At 47.1% G+C, this 19,268-nt stretch overlaps 1 long non-coding RNA gene across 1 annotated transcript in view; it reads right to left on the bottom strand.

Annotated features, from left to right (window-relative positions):
• LOC309330208 overlaps positions 1–19,268 on the bottom strand; it is a 162,784-nt gene that overhangs the window by 88,115 nt on the left and 55,401 nt on the right. The window lies entirely within an intron of this gene.

Raw genomic sequence — 19,268 nt, 5'->3', positions numbered from 1 at the left:
TAGATGATAGATAGATAGATAGATAGATAGATAGATAGATAGATAGATAGATAAATAGATAGATAGATAGATAGATGATAGGTTAGATAGATAGATAGATAGATAGATAGATAGATAGATAGATAGATGATAGATAGATGATAGATAGATAGATAGATATAGATAGATGATAGATATAGATAGATATAGATAGATAGATGATAGATAGAGATAGATAGATAGATGATAGATGATAGATAGATAGATAGATAGATAGATAGATAGATAGATAGATAGATGATAGATGATAGATAGATAGATGATAGATATAGATAGATGATAGATGATAGAGAGAGAGAGAGAGAGAGAGAGAGAGAGTTCAATAGATAGATATAGGGCTCATCCACACTTCTGCTTCTGTCATGCTCAATAAAGCACAAGTCCAAGCTGTTTTCCCCTTGCCCTGCTCCTTTCCAAGGAAAAACCCACTCTTTAGAGCCAGATCAGAACAAATGGCAATCCAGGGGAAACCCGAATGGTCACCTCTGTTGTATCTCTGACCAACAGCAGACCTCAAGGGATCTTGACTCCCTCGATAGGGAGGTGGACTTCAAAAGCCAACCCCAATTCTTATAACAGCCGTTTGTTCTGATTGAGCATTAAAGAGCAGTTTTCCCTGGGCAGGAAGCAGCGGGACAACAGGAAATGTGGGTATGCCCTTACAGACACACGTCTGTGATTCTATCTAATCTAGTGGCTACGAAGCACATCTTGTGGGCTATTTTGGATTCTGGTGTGTCATGTCACTTCCACGTGACTGGTTTATCCGGCACTCATCCGGATTTGTTTGCTGGGAGGTTGGATGGCCTCTGCTATTTCTTGAGCATTTCGTTCTGATTCGGTAGACGACGTTGTGTCAATCAACTGCGACCCAACGCTCTCTCTCTGGTGGATTTCCCCATCACTTTCCTTCCTGCAACAAGTCCAGGGTGGGGTGGGGGAAAGTGGGTTTATGCAGGACCTCCCAATCAATTTTAATTGCCCAACCCAGATTCGCCAGCACATGATTGGATCTCATTGGAAAACAGCATCTGTCTGGAAGTGCCCTTCATATGATACAGTGTTATTACGAGAGAATAGATACATATAGGGAGATAGCTGAATGGACAGAGACAGACAGTGCAGTCATTAACATATTTACTTAGTGTATGTATCTCCCAAAGTTCACTGGCTCTCAAGTCAAAGTGCTTAGAAGAAGTTACAGATAGGTAGCCGTGTTGGTCTGCCAGGAAGGAATTTTTTTGTTTTGCTTAGAAGAAGAAGAGTTTGGATTTGATATCCCGCCTTTCACTCCCTTTAAGGAGTCTCAAAGCGGCTAACATTCTCCTTTCCCTTCCTCCCCCACAACAAACACTCTGTGAGGTGAGTGGGGCTGAGATACTTCAGAGAAGTGTGACTGGCCCAAGGTCACCCAGCAGCTGCATGTGGAGGAGCGGAGACGCGAACCCAGTTCACCAGATTACAAGTCCACCGCTCTTAACCACCACACCACACTGGCTCTCCCATTGGTTCGTCTGGCACAGTATTTCCAACACTGACTGGCAACTGCCTTCTGGGGTTTCAGGCAGGGTTCTCTCCCAGCTGTTAGAGACTAGCTGGATGCAGAGGAGAGGTGGAAGGCAAAAGATGGAGAACCCCCAAGGGAAGATGGCTTGGAGTCAGGGGACTGGTGGTGGGTGGTCAGAAGGAGAAGACTGGGAGAAGGATGTGTCAGAAGCAGAAGGTGCAACAGGATTTAGTGAGCAGTAGGGTGGTTCAGGGGACGTGGGTGACGTTGTGGGTTAAACCACTGAGCCTCTTGGGCTTGCTGATCAGAAGGTTGGTGGTTCGAATCCCCACAATGGGGTGAGCTCCCGTTGCTTGGTCCCTGCTCCTGCCAACCTAGCAGTTCCAAAGCACGTCAAAGTACAAGTAGATAAATAGGTACCGCTCCGGCAGAGAAGTGTGACTGGCCGAAGGTCGCCCAGCAGCTGCATGTGGAGGAGCAGGGAATCGAACCCGGTTTCCCAGATTACGAGACTACCGCTCTTAACCACTACACTAGCTCTCATTAGGATCGCATTGCTCACTTGTTTCTTAAACGTAAGAGCAGAGGAGGAGTCCTGCGGGATCAGACCACTGGCCCATATAATCCAGAACCCTGTTCTCATAGTGGTCCTCACCCCTGCTGCAGGTTCCAGTAACTGGCGTTCAGAAGCACTGCTGCCTGTGGAGGCAGAGCCGAGCCATCATGGCTAGTAGCCATCGATAGCCATCTCCTCCTCCCCCATGAAAATTTCTCTAATCCTTTTTCTTGGAGCCACCCAAGTCGGTCGCTATCGGTCACTGCCTCCTGCGGGGAGTTCCACAGTTTAACTCTGCATTGCATGAAAAAGTCCTTCTGCCCCGGCCCTTCCCACATTCAACTCCACTTCAAACTCTGGTGTTATGAGAGATGGGGAAACGCTTTTTCTCTGTCCTTGTGCATCATTATATAAACTTCTCTCGCGCCACCTCTTAATCGTCATTTCTCTAAGCTAAAAAGTCTCAGAGGCTGAAGTAATAATAATAATAATAATAATAATAATAATAATAATAATAATAATTTATTTATACCCTACCCATCTGGCTGGGCTTCCCCAGCCACTCTGGGCTGCTTCCAACAAAATATTAAAATACCATAATGCATCAAACATTAAAAGCTTCCCTAAACAGGGCTGCCTTCGGATGTCTTCTAAAAATCTTTCCTCATGGGGTGGGGACTTGCTCCAACCCCCTTGATCATTTGTGGTTGTCCTTTTCTGAGACTTTTCCCATTCTGCAATATCTTTTTTTGAGGGGAGGAGAACTTCTTAAACCTCTGAGCTTATCTCAGAATCTCACCAGTACAGTGGTACCTCGGGTTAAGAACTTAATTCATTCTGGCGGTCCGTTCTAAACCTGAAACTGTTCTTAACCTGAGGTACCACTTTAGCTAATGGGGCCTCCCGCTGACGCCACCATGGGATTTCTGTTCTCATCCTGAAGCAAAGTTCTTAACCCGAGGTACTATTTCTGGGTTAGCGGAGTCTGTAACCTGAAGCATCTGTAACCTGAAGTGTCTGTAACCCGAGGTACCACTGTACCTCAAACAGACGACCCTCCTCTACTGCAGGTTTTTCTAACACACCTCAATGCATGCATGTAATCCATGAATGCAATGGTGGCTTGGATGGGTGTTTTCAAGTGATTCATCGCCTCCCAAAATTATTTTCGCTAGTCAGCAGACTTTGCACTCCCATAACTGCTCTGCCCCATATCTCTCTCTCACACACATGCACACCCCATGGCCAAAAAAGGGGGCCCAGCCTCTGTCACCAACTGGCACCGTGCCCCTTCCCAAGGATTGCCACTTACCCTGAAGACGGACGCTTGCAAGGATAATGTCAGTGGGGGAACAGGGCGGTGCTTTTTATACAGCTGTGGGCAGCCAGAATCGGGGGAAACAAGGAAGCGGGGGGGTTGTTCAAAGGATCAGTGCTCCATTAAGCTAAAAGACTTTGCTGGTGTACGGTTTCTCTTTCCACAGACACCGCCCACGCCCGGACTCCCCCCCCCCCAGGCTGCAGCCCGCACTGCTACTGACACAGGGCACTGCCTTCCTGGTTTGTCAACAACAACCCACAAGACTTAGCAGCCAGTCTTGGCCCTGCCCAGTCGTCCACAAACAAACTTTCCTTTTGCAAGATTCGGCATGCAACCAAGGAAGGGCTGGGGGGGGGGGAGAAGCCCCCAACAACAACACCTCGTGTTTGTGGGTGTGTACAGGCTGCAGAAGACACACAAGGGGAGAGTTTGTGTTAGAGACTCTCTGCCGGGGCCTCGGGATGAGTTAGCAGGGAAGGCGGTGGAAGCCCTCCAGGAAAATGTATTTCATGAGCTGACTCACTCGCTCAGCCACCGTTTGCAGAAAAACACGACTGGCCGTCGCTCACGCTGGGACTTTTTTTTGGGGGGGAGGGGTAGTTTGATTTTGATTTTGGCCAGGAAAAGTAAACAGGATGCCCTAGCAAGGCTTGGACTTGATGCCAGGCTCGGACAGGGTGACCTAGCGAGGTTTTGAATTTAAGTCAGGCTCAGACAGGAAGATCTAGCAAGGCTTGGATTTAAGTCAGGTTCAAACAAGCATATCCTCCAAGGTTTCTCCGACGAAAATAGGGACGTCCCATTCCACAATGAATTTTACTATTTATACCCCACACTGGGTTGTCCCAGCCTCTCTGGGCAGCTTCCAGCTAAATTGCTATATTATCACAATTCCAAACTGTTTTATATATCAAACAGCCTTATTTCCTAAGAAGAAAACTGCACAAGAACGTGGCAACACGAGAATGGGCCTTCTCTGCAGTGGCTCCCAGTCTGTGGGATGTTCCTTTTCAACCAGGCCTTTGGTTGATTTGATTGACACCATATGCCCTTTTAAAATGTGGGGGTTTTTTGGGAGAGGGTGTTATTGGGTTATTGTTATTATTTTGATTATATATTTTGTGGTTTTGAGTTCTGGTTTTGTTCTGTGAGCTGCCCTGAGACCTCTGGGTTCAGGGCGGAATATAAATTCAATAAATGAATCAAATGAATGAATGAATAAAAAGAAAACAAATGAAACAGAAAGTGGGGGAAAGAAAATGGCATGTGGGAGGGGAGGAATAATATAACAAAAAAGGCTATAGCGCCATGAGATAATACAATCATTTACATTGTCATTCCAGAAAAGGCTCACTTCTCAACAAATGTGTTTTCTTCTTTCGTTTTTCTTATGTGTAAGGTTTATCGTTAAGATAGTTTGCCAGGTTTTCCTTAGCCAATCAGATATGGGGATGAGGATGGGGTTATATTTCTGTTTTTGTGGAATATACTGTTTTGTTGTCGTTAGCAGCATCGCAATCAGCTGCACTTCAGTGTTAATGACCTCAGAGCAAAGTATCAAATGGAGCGTTATTTTTCAATGTTCTCGAATGACGATACTAAGCTGCAGCTTTCCCTCGCTCCGACTCTGCAAGCTCATAATCTCTTTCCCAAATCCACTCACATTTAGTTCAGTCTACAGCAGTCACTTACCTGCTATTGGAAAAATGCAGTCACCGACCCCCCACCACCACACACACAAACACAAACACACAAGCACAAACACACAAACACTCCTGTGCTCCTCCCCAAATCACCAGCCTCCTCCAGTCCTTCCTGTTTTTGAACACTGCTTTAGCAGTAGCGGTGCAAGTTCAGTCCAATATTTTACTGGTTTATCCTGAGCAGCTCAATTTGTTATAGACTGCTTTGGGAACGGGAAGGGGTTCAGAATGGGCAAATCTGTTCCTCCTTTTCCCCAATATTCAGTTCAGTTCTCCACATCTGCACATCAGTTTGCAGATCCACACCCTCCCCACAAAAGGCTTTATGAGAATTCATCAGCTTGAATCAAAGAATTCAAAGACTCCTGGCATACACAACTTTGCATGCAATTTTTTTGTGTGCATTTTTGCAAAGCAATTTTCAGTAACACAATGCATATTTGACCTGTTACTTCCACTAATGGATGCACACTTTGGTCTCATGGGTGACTTTTTTGTATGCATGACTCAGCTGCAGAATTGCACTGCAAAATTCAGAAAAGCACAAATTGCAAAGGTCGGCCACAATTCGATTCATGCATTACTTCAGGTGAATCAGTAGGTTTGACTTTAAGTTGGAATCGAAACAATTTCCCCTCCATCCCTATACCTGACCACTGGCTGTGCTGGCTACACTCTCATTCTAAATGTAGACCAATGTGTCGTACCTTCTAGACCAGCACAAGAGGCAGATATCAGAAGGAAGGGGGAAAGAGGCAGCGGTGGTGCAGTGGTTAGAGTGGTCAACTAGGACCCAAGAGGGAGATTGGAGTTTGAATTCTACCACTCAGCCATGAAACTCACTGGGTTTGATATCAGGCCCAGCCACTGCCTCTCAGCCTAACCTACCTTTCAGATGGCATGGAGAGAACTGTGTACAGTGGTACCTCGGGATACATACGCTTCAGGTTACATATGCTTCAGGTTACAGACTCCGCTAACCCAGAAATAGTACCTTGGGTTAAGAACTTTGCTTCAGGATGAGAACAGAAATCGCGCAGCAGCAGGAGACCCCATTAGCTAAAGTGGTGCTTCAGGTTAAGAACAGTTTCAGGTTAAGAACGAACCTCTGGAACAAATTAAGTACTTAACTCGAGGTACCACTGTATGTCACTTTGAGCTCCTTGAGGGGGGGGAAGGTGGGAAGGAAATCAATCAATCAATACACACAATAAATGCATTTTTGTCAATACGGTTTGACTGATGGACTGCATAGCAAAACTCAAAGAAGTGCAAATTTCAACGGATGAAGAAGAAGAAGAAGAGTTTGGATTTGATATCCCACTTTATCACTACCCGAAGGAGTCTCAAAGCGGCTAACATTCTCCTTTCCCTTCCTGCCCCACAACAAACACTCTGTGAGGTGAGTGGGGCTGAGAGACTTCAGAGAAGTGTGACTGGCCCAAGGTCACCCAGCAGCTGCATGTGGAGGAGCGGAGCCGCGAACCCGGTTCACCAGATTACGAGTCCATTGCTATGTTTTCATTTCTGAAAGTCAGGATTTGATAGATTTGGCTGAAACCTGGATCCGATTTCTCCCCCCGCCCCCATCACTGAGGAGGGCCTCAAGAAGTTCCCCCTCAGGCCTTGGTTAGACATTCCTGGGCTTTATGGACCAATTGCCTGACTCAGTATTAAGTGGCATTGTAAAACAGCTAAGTTATTTGACAATAATAGTAATAAGGCTATGTTTTGCTGCTTTGGCCCACAGAGAGATAACACTGGAATGCAGAAGAGGTGGCTGGACAAGAATTACCGGAAAGATCCTTCGGCGTACAAAGCAACAACCCCTATGCACTGCCGAGAGGCCCAGTGTTTTGACTCTGACATGTCACACTTAAAAAAAAAAGGAAAAAAATCAAATTAACATTGTGTAGGTTTTGCGATGTATGGATGTATGGAAGTGAGAGCTGGACCATAAAGAAGGCTGATCGCCGAAGAATTGATGCTTTTGAATTCTGGTGCTTGAGGAGACTCTGGAGAGTCCCATGGACTGCAAGAAGATCAAACCTCTCCATTCTGAAGGAAATCAGCCCTGAGTGCTCACTGGAAGGACAGATCCTGAAGCTGAGGCTCCAAGACTCTGGCCACCTCATGAGAAGAGAAGACTCCCTGGAAAAGACCCTGGTTTTGGGAAAGCTGGAGGGCACAAGAAGAAGGGGATGACAGAGGATGAGATGGTTGGACAGTGTTCTCGAAGCTACCAGCATGAGTTTGACCAAACTGTGGGAGGCAGTGGAAGACAGGAGGGCCTGGCGTGCTCTGGTCCATGGGGTCACGAAGAGTCGGAGACGACTAAACGACTAAACAACAACAACAAGGTTTTGCGAGACTTGACAATGCATCTCAGGATGTTTTATTCATTCATTCATTCATCAAAATTGCACTTATGGTCCACCTTTTATTCCAATGAGCTGAAGGTGACATACATGGTTCTGCTCTTCTCATTTCATCTTCACAACTGCCCTGTGAGTTAGGCCAGGCTGAGACGCACAGACTGTGGCAAGGCCTCACTCAGCGAGCTTCAAGGCCAAGCTGGGATTTGAACCCAGCTCTCTCCTAAGTCCTAGTCCAGAACCCCAAGGGGAAATGATTACTGTGGTGACAAAGTGGACTAGATGGACCATTGGCCTGATCAGACAGGGATCATCTTACATACCCTTCAACATTTCTCTAATGAAAATGGGGACTTATATGCTTGGCTTGGGGGGTCACATTAATGCTTCAACATTTCTCCAGTAAGAATAAAGGTAAAGGGACCCCTGACGATTAGGTCCAGTCGTGGCCGACTCTGGGGTTGCAGCGCTCATCTCGCTTTATTGGCTGAGGGAGCTGGCGTACAGCAGGTCATGTGGCCAGCATGACTAAGCCGCTTCTGGCGAACCAGAGCAGCGCATGGAAACGCCGTTTACCTTCCCGCTGGAGCGGTACCTATTTATCTACTTGTACTTTGACGTGCTTTTGAACTGCTAGGTTGGCAGGAGCAGGGACTGAGCAACAGGAGCTCACCCCGTCGCTGGGATTCGAACTGCCAACCTTCTGATTGGCAAGCCCTAGGCTCTGTGGCTTAACCCACAGCGCCACCCATGTCCCCCAGTGAGAACAGGGACGACCTAAGGAAAACCTATCCATTCTGAGGGAAATCAGCCCTGAGTGCTCACTGGAAGGGCAGATCGTGAAGCTGAGGCTCCAATACTTTGGCCACCTCATGAGAAGAGAAGACTCCCTGGAAAAGACCCTGATGTTGGGAAAGATGGAGGGCACAAGGAGAAGGGGACAACAGAGGATGAGATGGTGGGACAGTGTTCTGGAAGCTACCAGCATGAGTTTGACCAAACTGCGGGAGGCAGTGGAAGACAGGAGTGCCTGGCGTGCTCTGGTCCAGGGGGTCACGAAGAGTTGGACACGACTAAACAACTAAACAACAACAAGGAAAAGCGGGACATTCCAGGATCAAATCAGAAACCAGGACGGATTCTGTAAATCCAGGAAATTCCCTGGAAAATAGGGGCACTTGGAGGGCCTGTCCTTATGTTCTTAAACCAGCAAGCCCCATTGGCAGAAGAGAGTTTCCCACGTTTTTCATTGTCGTTCCTTGCCCCCCATCTTGATCAACCCCGGCCTGTCAGCAACAGCAAACACTGATTGATTGATTGATTGATTGATTGATTGATTGATGCACATTCCTTCCTTCTGTGGAGGCTTGTAATAACAGGGGCTCCCCCCCCCCGCCCCCGTTTTCACAAACCATTGCCAGCCTCCTGTTGCTGAGCCCAAACACGTTCTGATGACCCGGGATTCTGGGAACACCAGCAGCAAGGAACACCAGCCCGGCCTGTTTCATGTGCCCACACGCGCATAACTCTGTCTCGCTCACCCATATGCTAATCTGGGCCAGTCGAGCTCCATGCCATCGCCAAGGGTAGATAATAGATTTCCGGAGAACTGGGACAAGGCGAGGACGTCACAGCTTTCCAACCCCGGAAGGAACCACCTTTGACTGGAGAAACAGAGGCACGTGCCATAGGACTCAGAGGATAAGCGAGGCCATGTGTCACACGCCAGCTCCCCAATGAATAATGGCCAACTGCTTGTGACAGCATTGCCTCCCCCCTCACAATATTTATTTATTCAAATTTCTGAACCACATCATATTTTGAAATTTTCAAGGCCACATGCACACCATGCATTCAAAGTGCAATAATATCCCTTTAAACAGCCAGGGGTGTCCTCCCCCCCAAAATAAAAGAATTCTGGGAGCAGTTGTTTGTTATGGTCGCTGAGAGTTGTTAGAGACCCCTCCCCCCAGTTCTGTTTGCAGAGCTACAATTCCCAGAGTGGTTTAAGAATCAAGCCCTCTTCGCAGGGATTTTTGGGATTTGTAGCCCTCTGAGGGGGGGTCAGTTCTCAGCTCCCTGAAGAAAGGAGAGCTCCCATAATCTTATTTTTTGGGGGGAGCCTGTTTATAGTGCAATGATACCACTTTAAATAGTCATGGAGCCCCGCAACGGATTCTGGGAGCTGTGGTTTGTTAAGGGTGCTGAGAGTTGTTAGGTAAAGGTAAAGGGACCCCTGACCGTTAGGTCCAGTCGTGACCAACTCTGGGGTTGTGGCACTCATCTCACTTTATTGGCTGAGGGAACCAGCGTACAGCTTCCAGGTCATGTGGCCAGCATGTGGTGAACCAGAGCAGCGCACAGAAACACCGTTTACCTTCCCGCTGGAGTGGTACCTATTTATCTACTTGCACTTTGACGTGCTTTCGAACTGCTAGGTTGGCAGGAGCTGGGACCAAAAAATGGGAGCTCACCCCGTTGCGGGGATTCGAACTGCCAACCTTCTGATCGGCAAGCCCTAGGCTCTGTGATTTAGACCACAGCACCACCCGCGTCCCTCCCTGAGAGTTGTTAGGAGACATCCATTTCCCCTCCCTGAGCGATGTATGGTGTGAATGTGGCCATTGTGATGTAAAAACAAAGACACAAACCCCTGATACACCAAGAAGGAGAAAGGGGGAGCCTCAGCGAGCTCCCTGGGAAAGAAGGAAACGACACTGTGGTCTAGCGGTTAGAGTGCTAGACTAGGACATGGAAGACCAGGGTAAAGCTCACTGGGTGTGGCCTTGGGCCTCTCAGCCCAACCCACCTCACAGGGTCGTCGCAAGGACAAAATGGGGGGAGGCAGAGAAGCATGTATGCCATCTTGAATTCCACGGCGGAAAGTTGGGATATAAATGTAATAAATACATACATAAATCTTCAGAGAAAGGCTGACAATGAATCAGGCTTGTATTTCAGCAGGTGAGCAATCTTTCTCAGCCCTGAGGGACACATTCCTTTCTGGGCAACCTTCTGAGGGCCACATGCCAGGGGTGAATTTTTACCTTTGTGAATTTTTTACCAATGTGAATTTTGTACCTTTGCATAGTAGGCTATTTTCTGCACGCGCACGCACACACACACATTTTTCTCTCTATCCTTCATCCAGGCAAGCAAGATGACATATCTCCAGCCAGGCAAAATACTCAAGGGTTGGTGGGGGTGTGCCGGGGGGGGGTTCTGAGGGCCGGATAGATATATTTGGAGGGCCACATTTGACCCATGGACTTGAGGTTTTCCATTCTTGCTGCATCTAAACACTGTGCAGTTTCACACACCCCCACGCACAGAGAGAAGCCAAAAATATGCAATTTCTACATCTTTGTGAACCAAAGTCAGAGAGGGAATTTGGGGGAGGCAGCTCCCCATTATCTCCACCAACATGTTTTGAAACCTTAAGGCATGTCAGAGAGTAACTACTTTGCCAGGCACGGTTTGAGGAAGGCATGACATCATATCATCGGAACTCGCTGTTACAGGGTTGCTTGATGAGTATTAAATGAGGCGACTGTCAACTTTTGATTTCACAATGACTGCCAAAGGTGTAGCCAGCATGGCTCAGTGTCCTTACAGGATGTGCTGTCCCATGGGTGGAGCCTAGCAGCTTCAAGATGGAGTCGATAGTGAAAGGAAGGAAGGAAACTTTGTTGAGCCAATTCCTAGACTTTATTGGACTGTTTGGTCTCCAATTTCTTCAACCTGAGCATATGAGCCAAGTCCTAGAGGCCAAGGTCCCTTTGGCACCCAAAATAAAATATTTGAGGGCCCCCCAAAGTTGATGGGCATTGCCATTCAAATGGTGTGCGTGTGTGATCAATTATGCAGGGCGGGGCTTACCTGGGGACCCCTCCAATATTGTATTCAAGTCAGCACCCCTGTACCTGAGACAAAAGGGATGCGGGTGGCGCTGTGGGTTAAACCACAGAGCCTAGGACTTGCCGATCAGAAGGTCGGCGGTTCGAATCCCCACGTCGGGGTGAGCTCCCGTTGCTCGGTCCCTGCGCCTGCCAACCTAGCAGTTCGGAAGCACCTCAAAGTGCAAGTAAATAAATAGGTACCACTCCGGCGGGCAGGTAAACGGCGTTTCTGTGCGCTGCTTTGGTTTGCCAGAAGCGGCTTCGTCATGCTGCCACATGACCTAGAAGCTGTACGCCGGCTCCCTCGGCCAATAAAGCAAGATGAGCACCGCAACCCTAGAGTCGGTCACGACTGGACCTAATGGTCAGGGGTCCCTTTACCTTTACCTTTACCTGAGACAAGGGTGGCTGGTGTCCAATGGGACGAAGAGGGCAGAAGGCAGGGAGACCAACAGCAGGTGGAATCAGAGTCAGTGATAGGCAAAAGTGTCCCATCCTGACTGGTTGTAAGAAAACAGGTGGATCAGCAGCAAACGTCTGGGGAAACATTCTGAGCAGAGGAATATCTTAACATAGAATAAAAATGTTGGGTTGTTGTCAGGCTGCAGTTTGTATAGCTGCAGACAGGTGGCACTGTGAACTGCAATGTCATGAGACACTGTGGATGGTCACCCCTAGCGAGCCATGGAGGGGCAGCCAGAAGAGTCTGTAGCCCCACGTTTCCCCTGCCTCATCTGTTGCATCCTCTGCTTGTCAGCCCTGGCAACAGGAGCAGCACGAGGATGAAGAATTTACCCAAAAGCAGCAGCCTATTTTGCTTTTCTGTACTGATTTTTAAACGTATTTAAATTTGTATATCATAAACCACTTTGAGATGGCTTGTTAATGCTAAGCACTCTATACATATTATGAAATAAATTGCTATAGAATTGCATGTTGCATCAAAGTTACACTCAGAGTAGACTCACTGAAATGAATAGGCACAAGTGAGTCATGCCCATTATTTTCCATGAATCTACTCTGAGCAGAACTGATGTTGCATACAACCCATCATGTGTATATTAGGTGGAAATATTTTGCACAAACTTTTTTTTTTAATCCACAGTTTAGTGCAGAAAAGGTACAAACTTAAAACTGGGGAAGGGGGGGAGAGAGAGAGAATTAGGAAGTTTGAGAGGTTTGACCATCCCTAGAAGAGTAAAAGGTAAAGGACCCCTAGACAGGCAAAGGCGACTATGGGGTAGGGCGCTCATCTCGCTTTTCAGGCCAAAGGAGCCGGCATTTGTCCACAGACAGCTTTCCGAGTCATGTGGCTAGCATGACTAAAACACCACTGGAGCACGTATGACTGTGTCAAGTGCCAGAGTGCACAGAAATGCCTTTTACCTTCCTGCCACAATGGTACCTATTTATCTACTTGCACTGGCGTGCTTTTGAACTGCTGGGTTGGCAGAAGCTGGGACAGAGCAGCAGGAGCTCACCCCGTCGAGGGGATTCGAACCGCCAACCTTCCGATCGGCAAGCCCAAGAGATTTAGACCACAGTGCCACCCTCCCTGGGAGGGTGGCACTATGTGATGATCCTGCATCGGCAGCATAGCAACCTCCCAGTATTATGGGAGCTGTAAAGGGACCCTTTCTCTCTTCACAGAGAGCTAAAGGTAAAGGTAAAGGGACCCCTCACCATTAGGTCCAGTCGTGACCGACTCTGGGGTTGCAGCGCTCATCTTGCTTTACTGGCCGAGGGAGCCGGCATACAGCTTCTGGGTCATGTGGCCAGCATGACTAAGCCGCTTCTGGCAAACCAGAGCAGCGCACGGAAATGCCGTTTACCTTCTCACCGGAGCAGTACCTATTTATCTACTTGCACTTCGTGCTTTCAAACTGCTAGGTTGGCAGGAGCTGGGACTGAGCAATGGGAGCTCCCCCCATCGCAGGGAATCGAACCGCCGACCTTCTGATCGGCAAGTCCTAGGCTCTGTAATTTAACCCACAGCACCATCCGCATCCCTTCACAGAGAGCTATTGTTCTCCAAAATGGTTTAACAATCCACCTCTCTTTCCAGGGAATGCTGGGAATTGTAGTGGTGAGCGGCGAATAGGGGGGTCTCTTAACCATTCTCGGCACCCTGAACTAACTACAGTTCCCAGAATTCTTTGGGGGTCACATCTGGCCCTTAGGCTGGAGGCCCCCTCCCTCTGCCCATTGGAGCCAGCCAAGTCGGCCTGGCAGCATCTGCTGAGCTGGCCTATGCTGGCGCTGTCCCCGCGCTGCCACGTTCAGCTGGCAGAGATCCTGGCATTTATCTCCCCTCGGTGCCAAGAAATGGACCCAGCCTTCACATCAACATTCTTCACCCCCACCCCGGGAGAGAAAACTGCAAACTCATCTCAAACGCTTCTTTTCTCTTTGGCTTAAAAGCCCTGGCACTGTGTGAGTTATGCAGAGAGGGAGAGAGATCTGGAAAGCGGTGGGTGGAGGGTTAGCAGAGTGCAGAAGACAGGCAGGTCTTATTTAGGCTTCATGGGGAGGGTAGCATCAGGTCCCAGCTGTATAGGGTTGCTTTTTGTGTGTGCAAAAACCCCAAACTTTTAAAGCTATTTTTTAAGGAAATCTGCCAAGAAATCAACACTTCTGACATGGGTTGCCATACGACATGGAATATTTTTTACTGATTTTGAGAAATTCCACTTGGGCGCTATTTTTGACGGACGAATCCTGGGCGTATGACAGCCCTGTTTAAAGGGGTATTTGTTGTTGTTTAGTCGTTTAGTCATGTCCGAATATTCGTGACCCCCTGGACCAGAGCACGCCAGGCACTCCTGTCTTCCACTGCCTCCCACAGCTTGGTCAAACTCATGCTGGTAGCTTCGAGAACACTGTCCAACCATCTCGTCCTCTGTCGTCCCCTTCTCCTTGTGCCCTCCATCTTTCCCAACATCAGCGTCTTTTCCAGGGGGGTCTTCTCTTCTCATGAGGTGGCCAAAGTCTTGGAGCCTCAGCTTCAGGATAGTCCCTACTTTACGTAGGACTGAGGCTCTGTTCTAAGCATGCAATGCACCCTGGGAACTGTAGCTTGTAAAACGTGCTGAGGGTTATTAGGAGACAGTGATTCTTCTCACAGAGTGGCAGTTCCCAGAATTCCCTGGGAAGAGAGACTGATTCTTAAACCACTCTTGGAATTGTAGCTCCGTGAGTCCTCTCCCCTGTTGCAGGTTCCTCTATCATCATCATCATCATCATTCCTAATCCACTTTTAAAACCATCATTATTCCGGACTTCCGGGTTAGCGCGAACGGCTAATGGCGGATTCCCTCCGAGCTCCGGAGGGAATCGGCTCTACTGAGGACGGGTCTTGCCGTGCCGGCGACACGGGGACCCTCAGAAACCGCAGGCGCGGAAGCCTGCGGACTTGGTGACTCGGTGGGCACCTTAAGCGCCCTCCCCGACCCACGAAGAGCCTTTTTAAAGGCTGCGGAGAGGGTACGGAGAGTGGCGTGGTGCTGAGAGTAGATCGCTACCTCGGTAGAGCGAAGCCGCAAGCCATGGCCGGAGAGCGCTGACTTTCTTCCCAAAATTTGGACTGGATAACAAAGGACCCGTGAGTAGTGGAATTTGGACTTTAAAATTTTATCCTGTGAATTCGGCACGATCGGGGGATGTGTTAAAGGGAAGTCCGCACCCCCTCTACTTATCGACGTTTCAAAGCAAGGAACGGAGAATTAAGGCGGAATGAATACTGTTTTGATGATTTAAAAGTTTCTCACAAATTTGATAGAACAAGATTTTTGTGCTGGAGAGAAAGGGAATTTGGAACTTTGTGTGTATCCCCCCCAAAAAACCCGGGAGTGTCCTATTTGGGTCCCGGAGGAAGAAGTGAAAGGAGTTTGACAGCTGTCAAAGAAGCTGTCAAACGGGCGGACAAAGTAAAGAATTTTGCTATTTAATAACTCTTGGAATTAAAGCTGATACATTTGGACTGAGGCGACTGGAAACAAAGTATTGATAATAACAAAGTAACAGATTATTGGAAAAGGACTATTAAATAACTGAAAGCCCCCTAGGGGGAATTAGTGACATTACAATGGCTGCAGAGGGAAAATTACTGGCGGAGATAGAAAAAATGTTCTTTCTCGTGGGAATCCTGCAGGAGCAGAGTATGGCTCTGAGTAAAGTTTTTATGACCTTGAATCTTGAAACAAACAACTCTGCTGAATGCACAAAGGAGATGTATGATAAAAATTCTGCAGCTGAGCAGGAAGAGATGCCTTTGGAATTGACAGAGAAAAAAGAAGGAGTTCAGACACTACAAGTGGAAAATATCAACCAAGAATCTGCAGCGTTAGAGTATGAGCAAGAAGACCTCTGGATTACAGACCTGCGAAAGATGAGAAAGAAGAAGAGAGAAGCCCCTGGAGTACTTGGAATATTAAAACTAGAAAGAACAAAGCAACATGATTGGGACTTTTCTCTTGAGTATGGAAAAATAGATGGTCTTTCGCAGCAAACACTCTTTAACATTCTGAATGAAAGAAAATATGATCTGACTCTGACTGAACTCCTTCGGGGTCTTAGGACCATCAAAGAGGACTACCAATATAGTTGGCAGAGAGGGACTGACAGAGAATCAGACGCCTCGGACGTGAGGAATCCGGGCTAGAACTATTTTTTGTTTGTTTTCTGGACATTTGTCTAGGAAGGGACAGAAACCGGGGCAGGGGGGGGAGAGAATAGAATTATAAAATGTTATGTTTTGTTTTACTTGGTCAATGTGACCTATAATTAATATAATAAAGGGAAAATTTGTGAAGGGGAAGTTAGACCGACCTTAAAAAAAAAAAAAAAAGAAATTATTGATTATAAGAGAATTGGATAGTTGAATATAGATAAACAAAAGAATTTAATTTTCAAAAGTAATGTGAATATCTTTAAGAGGTTAGGTAAGAACTTGCTGAATTAATATTGGAATTGGGATGTAAGAGGAGGGGGTGGGGGGAAGTCAATGAAAGTGGGTAAAGAAACTTAGGGTATGTAATTGTATATGTGTGTTTGTTTGTCTTTGTCTTTGTGTGTGTGTCTGTTGTTATAAAATGTAAAAACCCAATAAAAATTATTTAAAAAAAAAAAAAAATAAAACCATCATTATTCCTAATCCACTTTTAAGGCCATCACTGTCCCTTCTGGAGCAAATTTCAGAGTCCATTTCTGTGCTGCACAAAGAAGCACTTTATCTGTTAGAATCTTCCAACATTCAGCTTCATGAATTCAGGTCCACGAGTTTTAGTGACTCCCTCCTTTGGTTGCCATCAATTTGATTTTAATTAATTTTTATAACGAAATGTTTTTAGAATGCTGCACTATTTTATTGTCGTTAGCTGCCCTGAGCCCGGCTTTGGCTGGGGAGGGCGGGATATAAATAAATTTTATTATTATTATTATTATTATTATGAGAGACAGAGAAAAACTATTCTGTAAGCTTTTCTTAGAGACAGACGGTTGCTCCTAGGTCACCCATTCCTGAAATGGACAACAAACTGGTTGATCTGGGTTTAGAGAGAGAGAGAGGGAGAGAGAGAGAGAGAGAGAGAGAGAGAGAGAGAGAGAGAGCTGCTTTCGTGAACTTGCAAGCCGTATCACACACACACACACACACACACACACACCGGTCTGGCTTGTCATGTCCTCATCATTCATTCTTGCTAGTGTGAGCATGTCACTAACTTCTTGCATGCCTGGCTGCCCTCCTTTTTCTTCAAGGTATTCAGCAAAAAGTGAGTGAATCTGGTTTGAATGGCGACCAAGAAGAAACAGCAGAGATAGAGAGGGCAAATCCAGCCAGGGTTATCGAGAAGTAGCGCAGCATAGTGGTCACAGCAATAAGATTTGGGAGGCAGGTCTGTTTAGATGGGGAGGCCCACCTGGCAAAAGGAGAATGTATCTAATAGGAATGGCAATCAAGATGAAACCACAGAAACATAGAGGGTAAATCTAGCCGGGATCATTGAGAAGGCAGTGTGGTATAGGGGTTAGAGTGTTAGACTTTGGAGAGGGGGGGTCCATTTGGATAGGGAGGTTTATTTGGCAAAGAGAGAATCTTTCTCATCAGAATGACAATCAAGAGGAAACAGCAGAGATAGAGAGAATTATTACTCCTACTCCAACTTCTATCAGCTCCCCCATCCCTGCCGATGGCCAGGGATCCTGGCTGATGTAATTCCCCATTCCTGTTTTAACAGATCTGTCAATGGCTACTGGTTGTGGTGGCTATATGTTGTTATAGGTTCAAGGGGTCAGTCTGGATGATGCCTCTTGGTCCCTTCCAGGCCTGTGATTCTGTATTAGAGTCTATGGCAGGAAACCTGCTGGGCTGGTCAAACCAGTTCCTTTGTTAAAGTACTGGCCTTCATTGCTCAGCAAGATACTCGTCATCAGCATCTTAAAGAGTGAGCTCTGTTGCCATGGAGGCAAATGGGTGGGCCTTTTCTTCACTTCACCGGGCTGGCTGTCACACCATTCTAGGAAGGAGAATGATAGCCCAAAGGGAGGCTGGGGAGGGGGGGTATGGGCTGGTCTGGCAGCTGGAGAAACAGAGGCATGTCTTGCTCTGTGCTGGACCCCAAAGCTATGGCTTGGAGACCTCCTGGGAACCCAATGGGGAGGCAAGATCTGTTGGCGTGTTGGTGCTGTAAGTGTCTCCATCCTACGCTCAGGTTGTGCGTGTGAATAAGACCATACATCCTAAAGGCACCACAGTCTCTGTTGACCATCATTCCAAAGAAAGCAAACTTGGAGTAAGGACTGGAACCTCTGGAGCAGCGGTTCTCAACCTGTGGGTCCCCAGATGTTGTTGGACTACAACTCCCATCATCCCTTGCTAGCTAGGGGTGATGGGAGTTGTAGTCCAACAACATCTGGGGACCCACAGGTTGAGAAAGGCTGCTCTGGAGTCTCCCACCACTTGGAAATTGGGTGCCTGCAACATTGGTGTCAGAAGTGGGAGTCTGTTGCTGCTCAGAGATTAGCATAGATGCAACAGCATAAACAGTCAGTTAGGAGTAACCATAAGGAAGTAAACAATAGGAAAGGCTTGCTGCCTTCGTGCCCTGTTTGTGGGCATCCCCGAGGCATCTGATTGGCAGCAGTAATTGCAGGCCTTTGATGCAGCCACATTGCTGAAGCTAAGCAGTTGCGTCAGGCCCCAAGCAGGAGACCTTCCTTTGAACCTCAGCAAACTTTATTTATTCATTGATTTTATAATTGATTTATATACCACTTTTTCTCCACGGACCTCAATGTGGGGCACATGGTTCTCTTCCTCCCTGTTTTATCTTCACAACAACCCTGTGAGGGAAATTAGGCCAAGAGAGATCCTCAAACTATTTAGCTGATTATTATCAATAAAAAGTTTTCGAATGTTTATTCAAAGCCAGCCAAGGAGTCCAGTTCGCTTTGTTGCGTCTTCAAATACCCTATTTTTCGCTCTATAAGATGCACCAAACCATAAGACGCACCTGGTTTTTGGAGGAGGAAAACAAGAAAAAAATATATTCTGAATCTCAGAAGCCAGAACAGCAAGAGGGATCGCTGCGCAGTGAAAGCAGCAATCCCTCTTGCTGTTCTGGCTTCTGGGATAGCTGCGCAGCCTGCATTCGCCCCATAAGACGCACACACATTTCCCCTTACTTTTTAGGAGGGAAAAAGTGAGTCTTATAGAGCAAAAAATACGGTACTTTGTAAAGGGTTCCCATTCATCTTTAAAGTCACAGTTACCCTTGTCCCGTAGCTTGTATGTCAGTTTTGCCAGTTCTGCGTAGTCCATCAATTTTTCTTGCCATGATTCTTTAGTTGGGGTTTCTTCAGTCTTCCAT

The sequence above is a fragment of the Podarcis erhardii genome, assembly GCF_964252035.2.
Source record: "Podarcis erhardii genome assembly, chromosome: 15".
NCBI classification, from domain to species: Eukaryota; Metazoa; Chordata; class Lepidosauria; order Squamata; family Lacertidae; genus Podarcis; species Podarcis erhardii.
Note: the sequence above shows the minus strand (reverse complement) of the source record. Positions and strands in the feature narration are given on the sequence as shown.